This window comes from Ceratotherium simum, chromosome 14 (genome assembly GCF_057802395.1).
Source record: "Ceratotherium simum simum isolate JZ-2026a chromosome 14, ASM5780239v1, whole genome shotgun sequence".
Classification (NCBI taxonomy): Eukaryota; Metazoa; Chordata; class Mammalia; order Perissodactyla; family Rhinocerotidae; genus Ceratotherium; species Ceratotherium simum.
In genome coordinates, this window is record NC_141913.1 from 51,732,253 (window position 1) to 51,753,650 (window position 21,398).

Here is a 21,398-nt window from a genome sequence, read left to right on the forward strand (position 1 = left end):
CACTATGAGAATCAATGAAACCTGGAAATTGAGTTTACCTTCCTCACCAAAATGCAGGAGTATTTCCTAAGGGTTTCTGGTTGGTTGTTATCAGCCTATTTTTAAATCTTTAAAATCTTAAGCCAATAAAGAGTTCCAAGTAGATAAGATTATATATGGGCTGAACTCCAAAGTTCCTTCCCTTTCGCCCTGAATTTCTTCTTTCTTTGCTGTTATGTCGTATATGCTTCCTTCAAGTTTTTTTTTTTTTGTCATGGAAGGATATGCCCTGAGCTAACATCTGTTGCCAATCTTCCTTTTTTTTTCCTCCGCTCCCCAAAGCCTGAGTACATAGTTATATCTCCTAGTTGTAAGTCCTTCTAGTTCTTCTGTGTGAGCCGCCACCACAGCATGGAAGCTAACAGGTGTTGTGGTTCCATGACTGGGAAACGAACCCAGGCTGCTGAAGTGGTGAGAGTGTCAAACTTTGACCACTAGATTATCAGGGCCGGCCCCCTCAAGTTCTTATAAATTCTATAATCTTGATTTCTTGGTATGGGTGAACATACACACACTCTGAAAGTTACTTAAAAATTTAGTAACCCTATTATCCACCAGATTTGAAGCTAGTTATAATTATTAACAGAATAAAAATATGTAAAAATAGATTAAAATTGTATGGAAAACCAAGATATTGAAATAATTCCGTAACCCAAAGAGCTAGATCTTATCCAATTTTGCCATCAGGGGTAAGCCATTTTATTTCTCATTTTCTCTTTTTCAATGTGATGTGAAAGCAAAATAATAATGCTTTCTTTTGCAAGTGGTTATAAGTGTCATATGAGACTATATAAGGTAAAATACTATATATATTTAAGATATTTACTTATTGCTAATATTTTTTTTATTTATTTATACCTTGTCTCTTTCTATAAATGTTTGAAGTGGCTTATGAATATATACTAATAAAATATAGAAACGTAAATAATATTTAGACATTCAAAACAAAGAATAATAAAAGTCAGAAGGATAAAGCCAAGATAAATGCATTATTACTATTAATAGAAGCATAAAAATAAATAGATGGGGGTAATTTGAGTCCTTCAATTGTAAAAGCATTTTATTTGCCTGGCTTGGCTATAGCTCTATTTTATGTACCCCTCCAATTGTGCAATCTGTAACAAACAAAGATTGGTTTATGGATCAAGTGGCAGCTTCATTTTTTTTTTCATTTTTTTTCCTTTATGTTGACAGAAAGCAATTGCTATCTAGGTTTTATTTTATTCTTGTATTTTTTTAGTAGAGGACAAAATCAAAATCATTCTAATTTCTAATAGCATAGGATTTAATATCATGAGAATAACACAAAACTATAGACATTGCAGTGGTTAAACCACATATTATTTAATTAACATGTGATGTCAATTGAGTGCCCGCTTCCAGAAATGTAACATTTGCAAGGGATGTAAATGAGAATTTTTAAAAAAAAACAACCCATAACAGATGTTTGCAAGATTTTTTCCCCCTACTTAGAACATAATAAACATATGGAACAGCCTATCAGGCACAATTGCTGAGGCAAAACACAAGGATCATTCAAGAAACAATTAGATCCTGTTCTAAAGAAATGGAATACTTAAAAAGGATGAGTCCTCACGGGCCTATAGTCCTGAAGAGCAAATAGCTCTAGTAAACCCTCCATGATCCTACCTCCATCCAAATGTAAATATCACCACAATGTACTCATAGCAAGATCTGGGAGCTCTGTGGAGATTTTTCTCCTCTGCAAGAGAGGCAAGTGTGTTGATAATATTCCATGTCTATGTTGTAAAATGGCCACATGTGGTAACTTTGTTTTCATTCTCTTTGATATTAAAAGTAAGGAAGATGTTTCTCATCATCTTTTTTTTTTTTTTTTTTTTGTGAGGAGATCAGCCCTGAGCTAACATCCGCCAATCCTCCTCTTTTTTTGCTGAGGAAGACGGCCCTGGGCTAACATCTGTGCCTATCTTCCTCCACTTTATATGGGACGCCGCCACAGCATGGCTTACCAAGCAGTGCGTCGGTGCGCGCCCGGGATCCGAACCAGCGAACCCCGGGCTGCCGCAGCGGAGCGCGCGCACTTAACCGCTTGCGCCACCGGGCCGACCCCTCTCATCATCTTAATGTCTTCATTTTTTGGATAGTGTTTAGTGGAGCTAAGAAGATGATTTTTTTTTAAATAGTGAAATCAATTTTAGGAATATTTCAAGGCACATACTCTGAACTGTATTAGAAAGTGAATTAGAGAAATTTATTAGGGAGTAAATAAAAATTATAAATTTACAAGAAAGAGTTCAGCGTAATAGCATATGCAAAAGTCTAAGAGAAGAAATCTTTGGAATTGAATGCCATCTTTAAAGTGGTTTGTCATCCAACAGCTAACTCTGGTGTAGCATCACTGGACATGGCCCCAAGAAATGTAATTTTATTACTACTTCTAAAAATAATAGTCTATCTTTCTTGAGAAAGGCACTCTCCTGTATGCAGTCTTCCAACCTCCTGCATGTCTGCTTAAGAATGGGCCTTGAGCCTGGAACACTTCCTTACCAAGAGATAGAGTCCTCACAGTCTGAACTGGACCTACCACCTTGTGTAGGAATATCTTTCCCCGTTCCAGACTCAATGCATGCTCCTATATTTGTCTTAAGTGTGTGCGTCTAATGACACCTGGCCAATCCCACTAGTATATCTGTTCCCTGCTGGACGGGAACATGTCCTTTGGCTTCAGTACTAGAAGGCAGTAGACAGACCATCACCATGGGAAGGCTGTGGGAGGAGACCCACTGGCCATGGGAGATGGATACCCACTAGTGAAGGTGACCTTGCTCTGTATGTGAGTAAAGCATTGTTCTATTCAGTGCCTCTGTGAGTCGTGTTTTTCTTGTCCACCTTGAACCATGAACCACGCAGTGGGTTGACATCCTGGGTCAGCTGCTCCTGGTGGTAGGCATTGTTAAGCTCTTTACTATCCTCCATGAAGTGGGACTCCTCCCCTGGAGATGGGAACAGATGTTACTTGCTTGATAGTTGGACAATCCTAATATTACACACATTTGTCTTTCTTTCTTTTTTCCCAATATACTTTTGTTTTTTAGAAATCTATAATTTTACACCATCCTAAAGAATAGAAGTTAATCTATCTTTCATATTTCTCTATCAGTCATGAAAACTTGGTTGAATTATGTTTGTGCAGTGTATATTACAAAAATGAATAGATTTGTGTTTCCAAAAATAAAAATAATATTTGAGTGTATTTTTCAGACCACATATGGCACTAGCATCCTAAGTTTCAGCTGTGCTCTCCAGGGGCTGTTAATTATTCCTTCTCTTTTCTTGTTGAGGATTAATTTATCTAACTCTTGAGGTCAGTTTGTTTGATTGATGTATTGTTGTAGACAACTATGAGAGTGGCATCTTGAGAAAAGTATTCAGTAATCAGATAAAAGACATTTGCCATTCAGTAAATTATGAAGATAAAGCAAAGTTATTTTAATAAATGCATGCTAAGTGGCGAGCCTTAAAAGAGTAGTAATCTGTAATGTATTCTGAATTTTCCTTTGTTTTGTTGCTTAGTGAAGTTGGATCAGAGATTAAAATAGGGACTGGAAAAGCATGGATTGTATTATCCAAGTAATCTTAAATTGACCAACTAAGTATTCATGTGCACTATTTAGGAATAGAAGGAAGAAATTTTAGTTTTAGCTTATTCAATCAAAATTATCTGTGAATGTGTTGTCTCCCTACTAGAAGTTAACCTCTTGAGGGAAGGGACTAGGCCCTAATCAACTCTGTATCTCTGGCATATAGCAAGTTATCATAAAATGCTTGTGGACTAGAGATTAATTGTTAATGCAAATTTGTTTAACTTACTGATGTATCCTGCTGAACCATGCACTTTTATCTTATGAAGTGTTTACAAATTAGGTGATAAGTCTAGAATGGCAAATGTTAAGACTGCCCTTGAACATTTGCTTCTTACAATTTAAATCTACTTTGGCTTAATGAAATCTATTCCTGTAGAGCCTCCTTGTTTCAATCCACACAAACTCAGCCACTCTATGCCCTTTAACTACTAATTGCTGTGCATTATTCACATTCATCTGTGTGGCTTATGGTCAACAATTAAAACACACACACACACGCGTGCACACAAAGTGAAGTGTGGAGTATATTTTTTCAATATTAAAACTTCAAAGCCTCCTAGGAGACATATCCATTGGATACTGGATTGGTATGATACAAAATATCCTGCCTGATCATAGACATAATTTCTATCTTATAGATGCAAATTTTATGCAATTTGATTCATTGCTTACTTAAGTGGATTTAATAAACATATATTGTGCACCTAATAGTTAGACAAATTAAGGTCACCTGCTAGCAATTGGACAATTACGTAAAAAAAATTCTTTTTTATCTCTTAATAAATTTGGAACTTTATTTATTTATTTCATTTATTTTTGCTGAGGAAGATTCTACCTGAACTAACATCTGTTGCCAATATTCCTCTTTTTGCTTGAGGAAGATTTGCCCTGAGCCAACATCCAGGCCAGTCTTCCTGTTTTGTATGTGGTTCGCCGCCACAGCATGGCTGCCAATGAGTGGTGTAGGTCCATGCCTGGGAACTGAACCCAGGCTGCTGAAGTGGAGCATGCCAAACTTAACCACCAAGCCACGGGACCAGCCCCAGAACTTTATTTATTTATTTGTTTATTTATTTTTATTTTATTGAGGTCATAATAGTTTATAACATTCTGAGATTTCAGTTGTATATTATTATTTGTCAGTCACCATCCATAGGTGCCCCTTTACCCTTTATGCCCATCTTCCCAACCCCCTTCCCTCTGGTAACCACTAATCTGCTCTCTCTGTCCATGTCTTTGTTTATCTTCCACAGATGAGTGAAATCATACAGTGTTTGTCTTTCTCTGTCTGGCTTATTTTGCTTAACATAATACCCTCTAGGTCCATCCATGTTGTTGCAAATTGGGCAATTTTATCTTTTTTTATGGCTGAGTAGTATTCCATTGTGTGTGTGTGTATCTGTATATATATATATCCCACATCTTCTTTATCCATTCATCAGTCTTGGGCATTTGTGTTGCTTCCATGTCTTGGCTATTGGGAATAATGCTGCAATGAGCATAGGGGTGCGTAAGTCTCTTTGAATTGTTTATTTCAAGTTCTGTGGATAAATACCCAGTAGTGGGATAGCTGGGTCGTATGGTATTTCTATTTTTAATTTTTTGATAAATCTCCATACTGTTTTCCATAGTGGCTGCACCAGTTTGCATTCCTACCAGCACTGTATGAAGGTTCCCTTTTCTCCACATCCTCTCCAACATTTGTTGTTTTTTGTCTTGGTAATTTTAGTCATTCTAATGGGTGTAAGTTGACATCTCATTGTAGTTTTGATTTGCGTTTCCGTGATGATTAGTGATGTTGAACATCTTCTCATGTGCCTGTTGCCCCTCTGTATATCTTTTTTGGAAAAATGTCTGTTCATATCTTCTGCCCATTTTTTGATTGGTTTGCTTTTTATTGTTGTTGTTGAGTTCTTTATATATTTTAGAGATTAACTCCTTGTTGGATATATGATTTGCAAATGTTTTCTCCCACCTGGAACTTTATTTTTTAATAGTTACAGTGTGCTTTTCGAATTATAATATTTCAAGATGAGCTTTTGTTCATGTAATTAATTTTTTGTAATCTAGTGATAAATTTACTATTTTGACACACACCATTCACAGAACTAAAAGAAAGACTGTTTTACATTAGGTTTATTAATATGCTGAAACAGAGGTTTTTAGTTTTAAACATGAGATATTGCCATAAAAATTAGCCAGATTAAACTGAACAGATCATATGGGTACATTATAAAATATGGCTCCCCATTGAAAGGTTTAAAGAAAATTTTGTTTTTAGTAAAGTGAAGTTTAAGATTTTAAATTAATGTATGTACCAATATAAAATTATTATGAACTCTGTGCTTATGGTGCTTATGAAATTTTAAAATCAAACCAATATGTACATTAAATATAAGCAAAATAAAAATATGAAACCAGTCAGATTAAAGTTTGCAACATTAATGTGGTCTGACAGATTTTTTTCTTTTTTTTGCTGCAATTCAATTCCCATGTACAATGTGATTCTGCCAGCAATGACCAAGGTGAAAAGATGATTCTTCTAAATCTGGGCACCTGTCCTACTTGTGTGCCACCATTTTGCCATTGTGTTTCTCCGTTGGTACCAATATGTAATATGGTGTGAGATCATTTTCCTTTCACTTGATCCAAAGACACGGCATTATTTAATTTGCTTCTATTCTTGCCCTTATAGACTAAAAAATCTGTATGATAATGAACATGATTTTACAATGTGATATTAAACCCAATTGAAAATTCCATCTCTGAAATCTTGTGGCGATTCTCAGCAATAGGACAGTCAACCAAATGATAAAAGTTTTATTTATGTAGTAAGAGGATTCTCACTCTTTCTATTGTGGACTCTTCATGTCTGGCCCTGTTAGGGAAACATCACATCGCTCTCATTTCCCCTTCCATTCATCCTTGGAGAAGGCTCAGTTATTTATTGGTCTGTTCATCTGTTGATTTATTTGTTTATTTATTTAGTATTTGTCTATTTATTAATTTACATTAATCATTGAAGAAATCCTTCACTCTTTCTTTAGATTCCTAGCATAATTGCAATTATGAATTTGTTTTTTGTTTAGAAAACCAACGACACAAAGAGCTGCAGTTACTGCCCCTCCCATTTTTGCTCCCCACACACAGACATGCAGATTCTGAGTCAATAAACACATGAAACGAGAAAAGAGAAGCGTTGAACTCTCAGAAGAAAAAAATGGTTAATCTCTCAAATACAGTATGAAATCTTACAAAAAAATAATCTGTGTAGTTTAGCTCAAGAAAAATGAGTTAAATATTTAAGAACTGAAATTTCTTGCATTGATATGCTTTTAGTTATCTAACATCTACCTATGGGATAAATGCCTTCCCAAAACTTTTCATTGTTATTTAGTTATTTAGTTTCATTGTTTTCTTAGAGTTTAACATGTATACAGAAAAGTGCAAAAATCATAAGTGTGCATCTCAAATAACTTTTACACAGTGAGCACATTCATGTACCCAGCAGCCAGATAAAAGAAGATAACCAAGTCCCCAGGAATCCCCCCACCACACTAACCAAGGATGCTTCCTACTAATTAACCCACCAAGGGTAAAGACTATCCACTTCTGACAGCATAAATTAGTTCTGCCTGCTTTTACACTTGATATAAATGAATCATACAGTATGCATGTTTGTGTCTGATTTCTTTCACTCTAAATTGTGCCTGTGAAATTCACTCATTTTCTTGGTGTGGTTACAGTTTGTATAGTCTCATTATTGTCTGGTATCTGATTATTTATTTTGTTTATTTGTTTGTTTATTGCATTATCACACTAGGGCATCTAAGTAATGATGTTTTTCTTGTTATTGGTAATTTGTGCTTTATTTCTTTTTTAATGATTAGTCTTACTAGGGGTTTATCTAACTAGAGGTTTGGCCTAGGCTGATGCTTTTGTTGTATGCATGTTTTCTATTTCACTAATATCTGCTCCTATTTTTATTTATTACTCTTTTCTAATTTCTGTGAATTTGATATGCTTTTTAAAAATCCAGCTTCTTGAGATAAAGCCTCAATCACAAATTGTGATAAAAGCCTCAAAATTTATCATGCATTTTTAGTCTTTCATACATATAGATATGTGTGTATGTGTATTATGTTTTGTATTTCTCTCTAAACACCAATTTAGAGTTTCACAAGTTTTCATATCTCGTATCCATATTGTCATTCTAATTTCTGTGAAGATTTCTTCTTGCACCCATGGGTTATTCAGTAGTATACAGTGTGCTTTCCAAATAGTTGTGAATTTCCTAGTTATCTTCTATATGGATACAGGAAAAGTACTCTGAATTATGTCAGTGCTTTGAGATTTGTTAAGACTTGCTTTATAGCTTAGCAAATAAGTGGTGAATTTTTAAAAAGGTTATAGGTGCACTTAAAAACAAAACACACCCTGTCTTTGTTGGGTGCAATATTATATACTTACCAATTAGTTCATGTGCGTTAATTGTGTTGTTTATAGCTTCCGTATTCTTACTCTTTTCATGTGTATGTCTGTTATTTCTCTCAGCTCTTTTGAGAGGAATGTTAAAATTTTACTACGTTTGTGGATTTGTCTTTCATTTAGTTCTCAAATTTTGCTTTATATATTTTTAAGCTAATTTCTGGGGAAACTTAGAGTAATATTTCTTCTCTTAGCATCTAAGTTAGCTGGTAATAATATAACCATAACAGCTTTCTTTTGGTTAGTGTGTTCATGATAGAACTTCTTTCCTGATTTTCATTTTTAACTTTTCTGTGCCTCTTGTAAGCCATATATAGATTTTGTTTGGCTCTTGTTTATTTCAGTTTGACAATGCTAGTCTTATAATTATTGTTTTTAGCTTATTCATATTTAATGTAATTCCTGATATATTTGTGTTTATATTTCTATATTACTCTTATTCATTTTACCTTTCGCCATCTGTTTTATGTTTACTTCTTTCCTCTCTTCTTCATTTTGTATTGGATATTTTATGGTCTATATTTTAACTCTAGTATTAGTTACACATTATTTCATTAGTTCTTAGCATTTATTCTGTAGATTACAATATAAATACTTTACGAATGCTTTATTAATTACCCTTGAACAATAATGTCACTTCTAGCATTTTCCTAATTAAGTAAGAACCATAGAACATTTAATTTCATTTACTCCCTTTCCTCCATTCATGCTGTTTTAGGCACTTCTGATCTACATATATTTGAGTCTTCATAGAAGAATATTATTGTTGTTTACTATGTAAACAACATTAATTTTCTTGTAATACAGGTCTGCTGGCTAGAAATTCACTTTGAATTTCTCTGTAAACCTTTTATTTTACTTTTACTTTTGAAGGACATATTTGTTGAGTATATAATTTTAGGTTAGAGATTATTTTCTTCAGCACTTTAAAAATGATATTTTATTGACTTCTGGCTTCGAGGTTTTGTTTTTATTGTTATTTTTTAATGCTATTGTTGTTTCTTAGAACATATTTTGTGCCCCCTTCCCTGGATGATTTCAACTCCTTTCTTTGTTTTTAAGCAATTTTACTAAGATATTCCTAAATGTGACTTTCTTTGTGCTACATTGGGCTCAATGAGCTTCTCAATCTGTAGGTTGATATTTGTTTTGTCTGTCGCTGCATCACAAACCACTCTAAAATGTAGTGGCTTAAAATAATGACCATTTGATTAGTTCATGTTTCTGTGCATTGGTTGAGTACACCTGGGGATTTCTTTGCAGATCTTGACTAGGGTTTCTCACGTCATTACATTTAGATGGTAGATGAGTCTGGAGTCATTTAGAAGCTAGAATGCTCCAGTCCAGCTGGAACATCCAAAATGGTTCCTCTACTCACGTATAAGGTGACTTGTGGCCTCTCTATGAAACCGTTAATTGCTTATGGTGTCTTTCCTCCTGGGCTTCTCTCCAACATGGTGTCTCAAGGCTCCTCAAAGCTCAAAAGAAGATGCCAGGCCATTTTAAGGATTAGGCCTGATGCTGGCTCAGTGTCCCTATTGTCACCTTCTGTTGCATGAAGCAAGGCACAGTTCTGACCCATATTCAAAAGGGAGGGTGCTACACAGGGCATGAATATAAGGATGTGTAGTTGTTCTAGGGGCTAACTTTGCAGACTCCCTACCACAATGGCTTTCTTCAGTTTTGGAATTTCTCTGCCATTGTCTCTTTAAACATCATTTCTTCTCCTTTCTCTTGCTAATTTCCATCCGGGAACAGCAATTACAGGTATGCTATACATTTTCTGTGTTCAACATTTCTCTTACACTCGTCTCTGTATTTTCCATCTCTTTTACTTTCTTTTCTTCAATGTGTTTACATTCTATTGACATGTATTCCAGACCACTAGTCCTGTGTTCTGCTGTGTCTAAACTGCCATTAAATCCATCTTCTGAGTTCTTAATTTTAAAACTTGCATTTTTTCAGTTCTAGATTTTCATTATTTTTGTTTATTTCAGTTTTCTAGTATAATTCATCATCTCTTCACCTTCTAAATTTTTTCCTTTATTTTCTTTTAACAGCTTGATCATAGTTCTTTTAATGTCCTGTTCTGTTAATTAAACATCTGTACTATCTCTGTGTCTGTTAAGTCATCTCTTTTGTTCCCTTGGTTTTGGATTTTGTGGACTGCTGGCTTGCAGTTGAGTAGTGTTTAGTTCTACCTCTGGTTTATCCTCCCCTTGGACACAGTCTTCTGAGTGCCTTCAGATGAGTGCTTGGTGTTGTCTCCATGACCTTTTCCTGGATATTGAATGAAGTTGGTCATTGTCTCCTCAGCAAGGCTAGACTGGCTCTGTTTTGCTTTACAGAGACTTTCTGTTTAGTCTTTTTAGCATCATCACCCTCCATTGCAGCTTTGGAGGGGAAAACAGTCATATATTAGGAGCCATCACATTTCCATTTTCTCTTCCACTCCCCTGAGAACACCAAGAGCTCTGCTAATTTTTCTCTTCCCAGTAGCAGACCTCTTCTGGGGCACAGCCTATATTCTCAACCTCCTCCATAAAGGCAGAATCAGCAAATTCCCTCAGGGAAAACACTTTTGCAAAAGTCAGCTCAATTTGGGCCGGCCCCGCGGCTTAGCGGTTAAGTGCGCGGGCTCCACTACTGGCAGCCCGGGTTCGGATCCCGGGCGCGCACCCAGGCACTGCTTGTCCGGCCATGCTGAGGCCGCATCCCACATACAGCAACTAGAAGGATGTGCAACTATGACATGTGGCTATCTACGGGGTCTTTGGGGAAAAAAAAAAAAGGAGGAGGATTGGCAATAGATGTTAGCTCAGAGCTGGCCTTCCTCAGCAAAAAAGAGGAGGATTCAGCAGGATGCGAGCTCAGGGCTGATCTTCCTCACACACACACAAAAAAAAGTCAGCTCAATTTTCAGAGGTTCTCATCTCTCTGGAGTATTGCCATCTCTAATTGCCCTGGTTTAAGTACTTTTCTGATGCCTTAGACATGATTTTTATATTTTATCCAAGTTTTCTAGTTGTTTTTGTTGAAAGCAGTGGTCTGCCCTATTTAACTCTTCTTTACCATAACATTTAGGTGTCACACACTCTTGACTACCTGCCCCTTTCTTCATGGGGCCCTGAATTCCCCTCTACACCTCAACATGCTTATTACACAGAATAAGAGTATTTGATAGGCTGAGTCTCTTATTAGACTGTATGTTTTTTGAATAGAACAACATTGTGTTATTCAACTGTGTAGTCTTGATATTTAGCACTTGGCATCTGAGAATGAATGAGAGTATTTAAAAAATATATATATATATATATATATATGTCTTACTAGGTCAAAATGAATTCTTGTTAACACGTTTGAGGTTATGAGCTAAATGTCTTAGGAGGCCAAAGTTCCTGTAAATATATGTGACACCCCCATGTTGATCATCTTGGGATATGTTCATCCCAGAACAATCAGATAATAGAATTTTCAACATGTGCTATTCACAATTACTTCGGTTGTCTTTTAACAGCAACTTTTAGCCATAACTTCCTCAAAATTGAGGAAGAAAATTTTTTTTTCTGGATTCCACAAATGTCACTTGACATCTCTTCACCAGTAACTCTTACCAAAAACATGGTACTCTGAATGGTAGGGGGGAAAAGTCCTGAAAAAGCAAAGTACACTATGGATTAACAATTGATTCATTTTTTTGGTTCATTTTACATATATGGTTTAACGATTTACCAAAGGGGTAAGCAATATCATATTTTTGTTTTAATAAAATATTGTTGAAGAATAGGTGTCATTTGTATTCTTACTGTTTTTCCACACCACAATATAGAATCTCTACAACTGAAAAGAAACATCATAATTGTAGAAACACAACTAAAACCATGAAAATGACAAAGTTGAAAAACTGCACTAATTTTACTCCTCACTCTTGTAGAAAAGAAAAGTAATCATTTTAAAATAATTCCCAAAGGTAACTATGAATGAATATGATAAAGGGATAACACATATTATTGAGTGTAGTTTTAGAATGAACTTTCATCAAGCTTTTCAAAAAAATGAAATATCATAAATTTTAAGTTTTTCAAATAAATGTATCTATTCATATTTAAAAATCACAACATAGACAAAATTAGATGACTATCAAGTAATTCTTATATCCTTGGGATCATGATAAATTTTTCCACCTGGCTGAAGTAAAACAGAGATGAATTTTGCAGCTCACAAAAGATAGGGTTTGACTAGCTGTGGCCGTAGTTTTTGAGGCCCCTCTGTGTGGATAATTTACACTTATAATTGTAATATTACACTCAACATAATGCATATTATGGCTTTGTGGATTATCATTTTCATTATAAGGAACCCTTTAAAATATTGATTTAATTTTTTATTATGGCGAGCTTTTATCTAGATTCTTTCTTGGCTACCTTATTTTGCATAGCACTACTGGGCTAATATTAGATGCATATTTCATATAGCAACACATACTTTTAATGTTAAAACACCACAAAAAGAAAAAAACTTCCCATTGCTTTTTCATCTTTATTTACTTTCTTCTTGAATAATTTCACATTGATTAATATGTAAAGATATATAGAATTTATCTTACATATTTTGATTCTTCTGTTTATAAATGTTGTGACAATACATTCAGAGAAAATAGTGGAACAGATAATGTACTTGAATGAAAATAACACAAGAAAATAAAACAAAGGGTGTTTGTGACCAATATGACAGCTCTAACTTTCAAAGGAAAATGAAAGTAGGAGATTTGTCCTTGAAAACTGGCATTACAACCTTTTATTTTACAATCATTTACTTCATGTTTAATGAGAATATGGCATATTTTCTCTCAGGTTAGGGGAAAATAATAGTTGTAGGCGTTATCTTTGACCCTCAAACTATAGAGAGGATATGAATAATGATGAGCCAAGGGGTAGAGAGCATTTTAAAATAGCCTACTATGTCTCAAATAGGAGCATTCAACTATTAGTGCTAAGAATAACTTCTTATAACTTTGAAATATTTAGCATAGGTCATTTTCAAAGATTTTATACTCTTAGAAGTTTTTTTAAGCTTTCATTGAAAATCTTAGGGCTAAAAGGGACATCATAATGTTAGTCCAAGCACAGATTTTGCAGAAAAGAAACTGAGGCCTGGAGATATTAAAAGATTTTCCCTAGCCATATTAATACAGAGCCTGATCTGACATCCTAGTCTCCTGTCTCACTGGGTCATCATCTTTCCACTTCAAGAGTTTCCTGCACATCCTTCTCTGAAAAAAGTCAACTGGGTAGGCTATCTATCTGGAGATCCATTCATTTGTCTATACAGGGATTTGAAAAGAACTTCTCACAACCAAAAAGCCATAGTTCTCAAGTCATTTTGACAAAGGTCGCCTAATCAATATGGAATCGCATTCTCTACAGCTTGAGTGAGAGCTGCCCCACTGAATGGACCTCATGAACCTATCACTCAAAGCAAATGGTTAGCCTCGAAAGCACCTTCAGCTTTGGAGGAATAAACCAATCCCTCATGAGAATCTTAGGTTAGATTAAAGACAGTATCCTGCAGTTTCTGGTGATTTATGACTTCTGGGACCCAAAGGGAGCTCATGGTAGTAAGTTACCAAATATTTTAAAGCAATAATTGATATGAATTATCATCAACTATTTTAAAGGCAAAATATTCTCTCAAGACATAACTAAATTGTGAGTAGACATGAAAGTTTCTCAGTTTTTAAGAAATGAAGTGCAAAATGACCACCTTAAAAACGATATATTAAAAACGGAGTCTTTTTTTTTTTTTTTTTTTGGTGAGGAAGATTGGCCCTGAGCTAACATCTGTGCCAGTCTTTTACTTTATACGGGATGCTGCCACAGCTTGGCTTGATGAGCAATGTGCAATTTAGCACTGGGATCCAAACTCTCGAATCCTGGGCCACCAAAGTGGAGCGCACAAACCTAGCCACTACGCCACCAGGCTGCACCCAAATGAAGTCTTATTTTTGACAGTTATGAATACAAGTGGACGTGTACACTCATGTACATTAATTTAATTGTTCAATGAATTACAGCTTAGTTATTTAACTAGCAACATTATTTTAACTAGTAAATCATAATTTTATAAAATTAAGCTAAACATTTCTACATACATACATACATACACGCTCACATTTTTATTGCTCACCTACATTATAGTAATTGTAATGGCAACCTTGTGGGACAGATCAAGCACTTATTATTTCCATTTGGCATATAAGAACAAAACATGTAATGTTAAAAAACTCTCCTAAAAACGTCACAAGTGAATTTTAAACCAGAGGTGTGCTTGTTGCACTCTCTTCATTGCGAGCTCCTTTCATGGTTGGAAATTCTAACAATAATGAGTATTCTAATGACTGACTTTCAGTAAGAATTTCAAGTTGAAATGTTATTGCATTATGTTGTACATGCACTTTTATTTCTAATAACACCTCAAAGTAGATTAAGTGCCATATTATCATTCTATCTAAAAACATGTATGAGGCAGTAAGAATCAAAAACCTATTTATTGACATATGGTCTAGGAAATTAAATAAATAACAATTTTTTTATTGCCTGCCACTCTCTAGACTTAATATTCTCTCTTTCTATTTTATTTATAGTTATCTTTATTTCTTTTGTCTTCATTTACAGAATAGGGAAAGGTAAATATAAATAAAAAATGCACAACTCCAGCAATAAAAAGCATTTGTCTAAGAACAAAATACCTAGAGGCTCTTAAATGTCAAGATTGCAGAAGAGGTGTTATTACCCAGCTGAAGCTGTGTGCGCATCAGGAGAGGTAAACGAATACTTTAAAGGTCTTAATGTGAGAATCTCTTTCATTTGCTAGATTAGGAATAACCTACAGGAGTTTAATTGTGTTTGGTCACTGCATCCAAGCCAGTGATCTCCCTTGTTTGGCCCTTAGACCAGTAGAATCAACATCATCTGAGAGCTTGTTACTGCAGAATCTCAGGTCCCAGCCAAGACCTACTGAATCAGAATCTGGATTTTAATAAGGGCCCTGGGTGATTTGTGTGCATATTCAAAGGTGAGAAGCCCTGGGCCAGACCCCATCAACCTTTCTCCACCTGCTTGCTTACTGACTATCCATTTGTAGCTCCTCCAGCCCAGAGACACCTGAGCATGTTTACTGGAAGAGAACTTAATGGTCACATGTCTAAACCTTTTGTTGCACCTGTGAGGGGCCAAGACCAGAGCGAACTTGGCCAAGGTCACATCACATGCTGACTCATCTGGGACTAGAGACAATGAACTAGATCTAGGAAACAGATCACTGTATGTAAACAAGTTATGTTGTGCTTCCAATATTGTATCTCTCCTACAGGTGGCTCTAAATGATCAAACAGGGCTGTTGCTGACATAGCTGGATATAGGTAGGTAAGGTCATTGTGAGAATACAGGCACCACATTGACCTAATGGTGTCTCTGACTTAAAAAAAATGCATGACAGAAGACTGATTTTAATAATATATAATTCAATAAAAATAAAAATTAACACTGTGACCCCAAAAAATCATTTTCACAAATAAGTTCCAATGGCAACTAATAATATCCTAAATCTCACCTTTAACCTGTTATTAAAGTGAATTCAGTAAAAGTTTGGACTTGTTGTATCATGTTTTCTTCTATAATCCCAAGTCAAACTTTTTATTTTTCACAGGTGAAACTTTGCTTTTGAAACGAGACTTCTATTTGTATGTGGGCTGGGTTTTTCATATATTGTTCATAGTATTTACTGACCTGCTCACTGATGCAATATAATATAGATAATAAAGACATATTGAGACAAGTAAAACACAAATTCTTTTTCAACTACTTTCTTTCTCTATTCATGTTACCCAAGGTATGGAAACTGAGAATATGCTCAGCTTTTTATCATGAAAATATCTTTATTCAGAATGAATGCATATCAGCAGAGAGAATTTCCAAGAAAATAAAAAGTTCTAATTCATCTTACTGATAATAATGGTTGACAACCTAAATACTAAATGATAGACCATAATGTTTATAGGAAAAGCTGGCCTTCTAAAATATTAACTCTTAAAAATGTAAATGACAAATCTATTGAGTCTGATAATATTGACTACTTTCACAAAACAGTCATATAATTTTACCTCAACAACACACATTTCTAGGCAATAAAAGACAATCCTATACCACTAATAAAATCAACAATGATAACAATGACACACATATTGTCATACAGGAAACTCACATTAAGTTATGTTATGGAGAAGAAATGGCTCCTATGGTAAGTGTGAGGCTCACAGAACCACTTTTGTGTATATCCTTCCAAGAGGCAGCCTGTCTTATGAAATAAATCCATCCTGTACCTCTTCTTGAAAGAAAAGAAACCTTGTATTGGAAAGGCATCCAGAGCTACTATATAGCCCTCATTTGGTCAGAGAGAAGGAATAGAAATACATAGATATGTTTCTAGTCTTCTAAATTATTTTTATTAAATATTTATAAATATTAAATGTATATATTCACACATACACACAAACATATATATAATAAAAACACATTTTTATTTTCCTTTTGCCCCATTTACTATATTTGATTTCATTCCAATAAATTTTCCAAATTCTATCCCAAACCCAACAACCATTCTTTTTGTTTTAATCTTCTAGGGCTATGTAATATTATTTCTTCTAAAATGATCTTGATATATAACTTTTATAAACTGATAATTATTCTGTTAAATAAAAATATATCCACCAATTATAGTATTTAAAATTATTATCTAAATTATCTAATTAAATTTATGAAAGTAAATCATTTTGGAAAATATAATACTTTGCCTTGTAAATTTAAATATTCACTTCCATACAAGGTTGTCTAATTGACCCATAATTGATCAATTATAGGTATAATTAGATGCAGCTGCTCTATTGCATTCACAAATAATCGTAGATGACAAATATGTATACACCACTAAAGTAATCATTCTTTAAAATAAAATTCTTCATAGGCATGTGGATGTATGAAATTCCCATTGGCAAGCACAAGATATTCTACACGTTTTGAAGAAATTTTAAACACCTGTAAAAATACTTTCTTTATCATACCAGAGAAAGAAGAAGGAGCAATATCTCTCAAAATTTTGATGTATCCAAGCGTCTTGTTATATGAGAACCAATTTGACTGAAGAGTGGTTCTCACCTTTAACACGGGGCCAGTCTCTTGTAGGATTGATGTCCTACCTGGTTGAACTCTTGACTGCTCTGCTATAATGGGATGTTAACTGAGACAGCTGACATGGTAAAAAGAGCTCTCACCACCACTGGTCAGGGTGTGATCCAGAGCAGTCACAGAGCAAATCTAAAATGAACAACTGACAAGGGAAGGAAGAAGGAAATATGCCATTTAAACTTCTCATACGTTATAGATAATGGCCTTCAGGACATCAGAGAGACTTTCTAGAATTAGAATTTTTTTTGACACAACATAAATCAACCCAAAGTAGCAGTAACCTTTGTTATCATGCAACTTACTGAAATATAAAACACCTCAAAACCACACTGATTAGCAGACAAATACCTTCTGTTTCCACAGATGCTAAGTACTTATTGATTTAGTTTTACCTGCTAGTGGTCATTAAGGCCTGAAAAAAAAATGACCACAACACCATAAATCATTTTCATGCTGAAGCATTGATTAAGTACCTGTGTGTACATGAAGCCATTTGGTGAAAGCAGACAAGGAAAATGATGTAAAAATATGAATATTTGGAAGATGTGAGGAGGAAAGAGAGAACGTGATGTGGATGTGGATTGAAGCCTCTCTTTAGAATCACCCAAGCGTAATGGAAGATGTGAAGGCACACCCAGAGTCTCAATCCATGTGCTACTGTTTGGCACATAATTTATCCAGGCATATTGTCAAATATGGTGTGACATCAAAACTAGATCTGTCTTCAATATTCTGCGCATTTCCATAGAAAATATTAGAAGTATCTTTGTATTGTGTTTTGGCTCTTTTTGTTTTTATTTTAACAAATTGGCTAGAAAGTTTAAAAATCTGAATGAGATACAACTTTTTGTTCTGTTTTGGTATTATTTTGGCTCTGAATCCTTATGACGATATGGGTTTGTCTAGAATGTTCTGGATTCCTCCTAATCACAGTCAAGGAGAGGGTCCTGTGAAGATGACGATAATTGATCAGTTAGAATGAACTAAAAAATTCATCCCAGTTTTTAAGGAGGTTGATGTAACTTCCAAAACTATAAAATTGCAAAATGCCTTACCTCTGCTATCCCTCACATGATTTCCCCTTAACAATCTGACACTAAAGAACTACATGATTTCAAAGAATCTGCAGCTTTGCCCTAATCTTCAAAGGAGCCAGAGAGCGCTCACAAGGGCAAGTTCGGTTTCTTTCCACTCTGCGCCCTCACTGGCAAGCGCAAGGCCACACACCTTTGAGCTGATTGAAGCATAGCTAAGCTAACTACTTGCTCCAAGAATCAGACTCTGGCTTTAGGCTACAGCTCAGAACAGAGGTGATCTTGGCTCAACAGAAAGAAAGTTAAACAGATGCAATCCTCAGTGACAATCAAGAGAGACAACACTGATGCAGGAGAGAAAAAAAAAATTCTAAGGGCAGGCTGACATTCAAGCGACTGCACAGACATTGAACTCATAAACTAAATGAAGCATTAACAGGTTATACAATTTCAATTTGAGTTTGGGGACGAGTAAAACTTTTCGTACTGAAGACTCAAGGAAATTTGCAGACCAAACTGAAAATGGAAACCAAACCTTTACAATCCACTCTTTCACCTTCTTCAGACATGGTGAAGAATTTGACCTTCAATCATAAACAGTTGGTGTATATCATGGGAAGAACAAGTAAAAATAAATGTTTTATATGTTTCAAAAATGAATGCCCTGACTCATGATTAAAGCAAATTAGTTGGTAGAATCATGATCTTCAGGCTTCTAAAACATATTACTAGTTCAAAAAACTATCGTCAATAGTTCCTTATCTTGTATATTAATTTGTTCAGATATTTATTAAATGCTTATTGTATGCCACGTACTGAATTAGGCACTTGGTGCATAAAGGTGATAAGGATCTGTCTCTTAAAGAAGCTTATGGTCATGAAGAAGTATTTCAAATAAGCCAACATCAGCAGACAATAATGAAAGTGATGATGAGCAAGTTTTACTTACAATTTTTACTTAACCATCAGAAGGATTTAATAATTGCTAGATCTAAGTACCATGCCCATAGCAACATTAAAAAATGATTTTTTAAACTCTCCTGTTTAAAATGCCATATATATTTTCAACTACAACACAAATAGAACTAGCATAACACTGCAGGGTTCCCAAACAATTCCTCTAAAGGCAGGAATTAATTAGGTGCAAGTGGCCACAGTCTTTTTTTTTTGCAAAACTTAAACTCTTTCGATCTTAGGCGACCTCTCCTTGGGATACATGCATTGACTAAAGGCTGTCAATATAGAGCTAGAAAAGAGACTGGAATATTTTACTTGGGAAGGAAGCAATGAATAAGAAGAATCCTTTTCCTACAGATAAGTTTGTGAGACCAAAAGACCTTGTTTTGGAGGAATCTAGGCCAAGAAATGAAGGTGTCTCCTTTCTCTTGACTGAGGACAGATACTAAGACAGATTTTAAAAAAACAGTTAAAGTTCAAGTTAAGAGAGTTTGCTTTACAAGACTAATTATATCAGCCTAATTTAAGTATGTGGGTAAACAACTTACACAAGCTGGGATATGAAGAGTACCCAGAGGTCCAGAGTAGACTAAGACTATCTACACAAGGAAATAATTTTGCCATAAAAAATAGGCTGGCACAAAATAAACTTAATTGTAATGATGTTTCAAAGAACCTGGAAATTCAAATCAAATAAGCCTTCTTTGTCTTTTCAAATACTATGCTAGTTTTCATAAATATTCTTTTGTAAACAGCTGTTACCCACGTAGAGTAGGAAGTGATCAGTCTAGTGATCTCTGGGTGAGTGTGATAACAATGCCTGTTTTATCAGCTTCAAAATGGAAAGCTATAGCATTCAGCAGGACCTGGGAGGGAGAGAGATTCTGAATTAGTTTGGAATATTTTTATTTTTTTTTAATATCAAGCAATGTTGCTCTAGGGTCTCATTTAAGCTTTCATAACCTCACTTCCCAGACAACGCACCTCGATTTGATTATATAGCAACTGCTCTCCTGAAAGATCTCTTGCTAGGTCACTAACGGCATTCAAATTCATCACTGGACACTTTTGAGGGTGGTTTTATTTGAACTCGCAGTATCATCTGACCCTGTTAACCACTTCTCTCTTTTTGAAGTTCTTCCTCCTTTACTTGGATAACACCACAGGCGGCCCTCCGTACCCGCGAATGCGGAACCCGGGGATATGGAGGGCTGACTAAAAGACTTGACCGATTTGGGTAAGCATGGGGCATCCTGGAATCAATCCCCCAGGGATACCGAGGGACAATTGTATATTCTTCTTGTTTTTTTTACTTCTATCAAACCTTTCTCTTTAAATGTTGATCTTTCCAAGTATCCCTCGTGGCCCCTTCTCTCTCATTGTATGTACTCATTCAGGCAATTTTTTATAGCCTGACCAATTCATATTTGTCCTTCAGAGGCCATTTGGTGCAGGTGTGACCTGTCTTGGAAATCGTCCCTCTTTTTATGCTCCAACTTGAAGCTGAATGTCTCATGATTATTATTACCCTCTTAGATTCCATATCATTATGTACAAATCTTTTATGACACCACAGTGAATTATAATTTTGCACTGTTTTATTTTTTATTTTCTTATTTTATCCATCAGGTTTTAAGATTCTTGAGATAAGGGTCTCTATCTTATTCATCATTATGTCCCACCATATTCCCAGTTTTGTCAGAATTGCTGGATAAATTAGGTAATGTTTGTTAAATGGATGAGTCAATTAAAAATGAATAAACTAACTTCTATTATTGCTAAAACAAAGAGTGTATGACTGTCCTCAAATACTATGGGAATCTGAGAACTGTTAGCATTTTCCATAAGCTTCTGAGTACAAAGTAGTGTAGTAACATATTTTACATCAATATATTCTGCTCTGAAGCACACGATTAAACATATATATTTTCCTCTGAGTGTATTTATATACAAATGTATGGAAAATGTTTTCAGCTACACTGCTCATCGCATTTTATCTGCAAATCCATGCT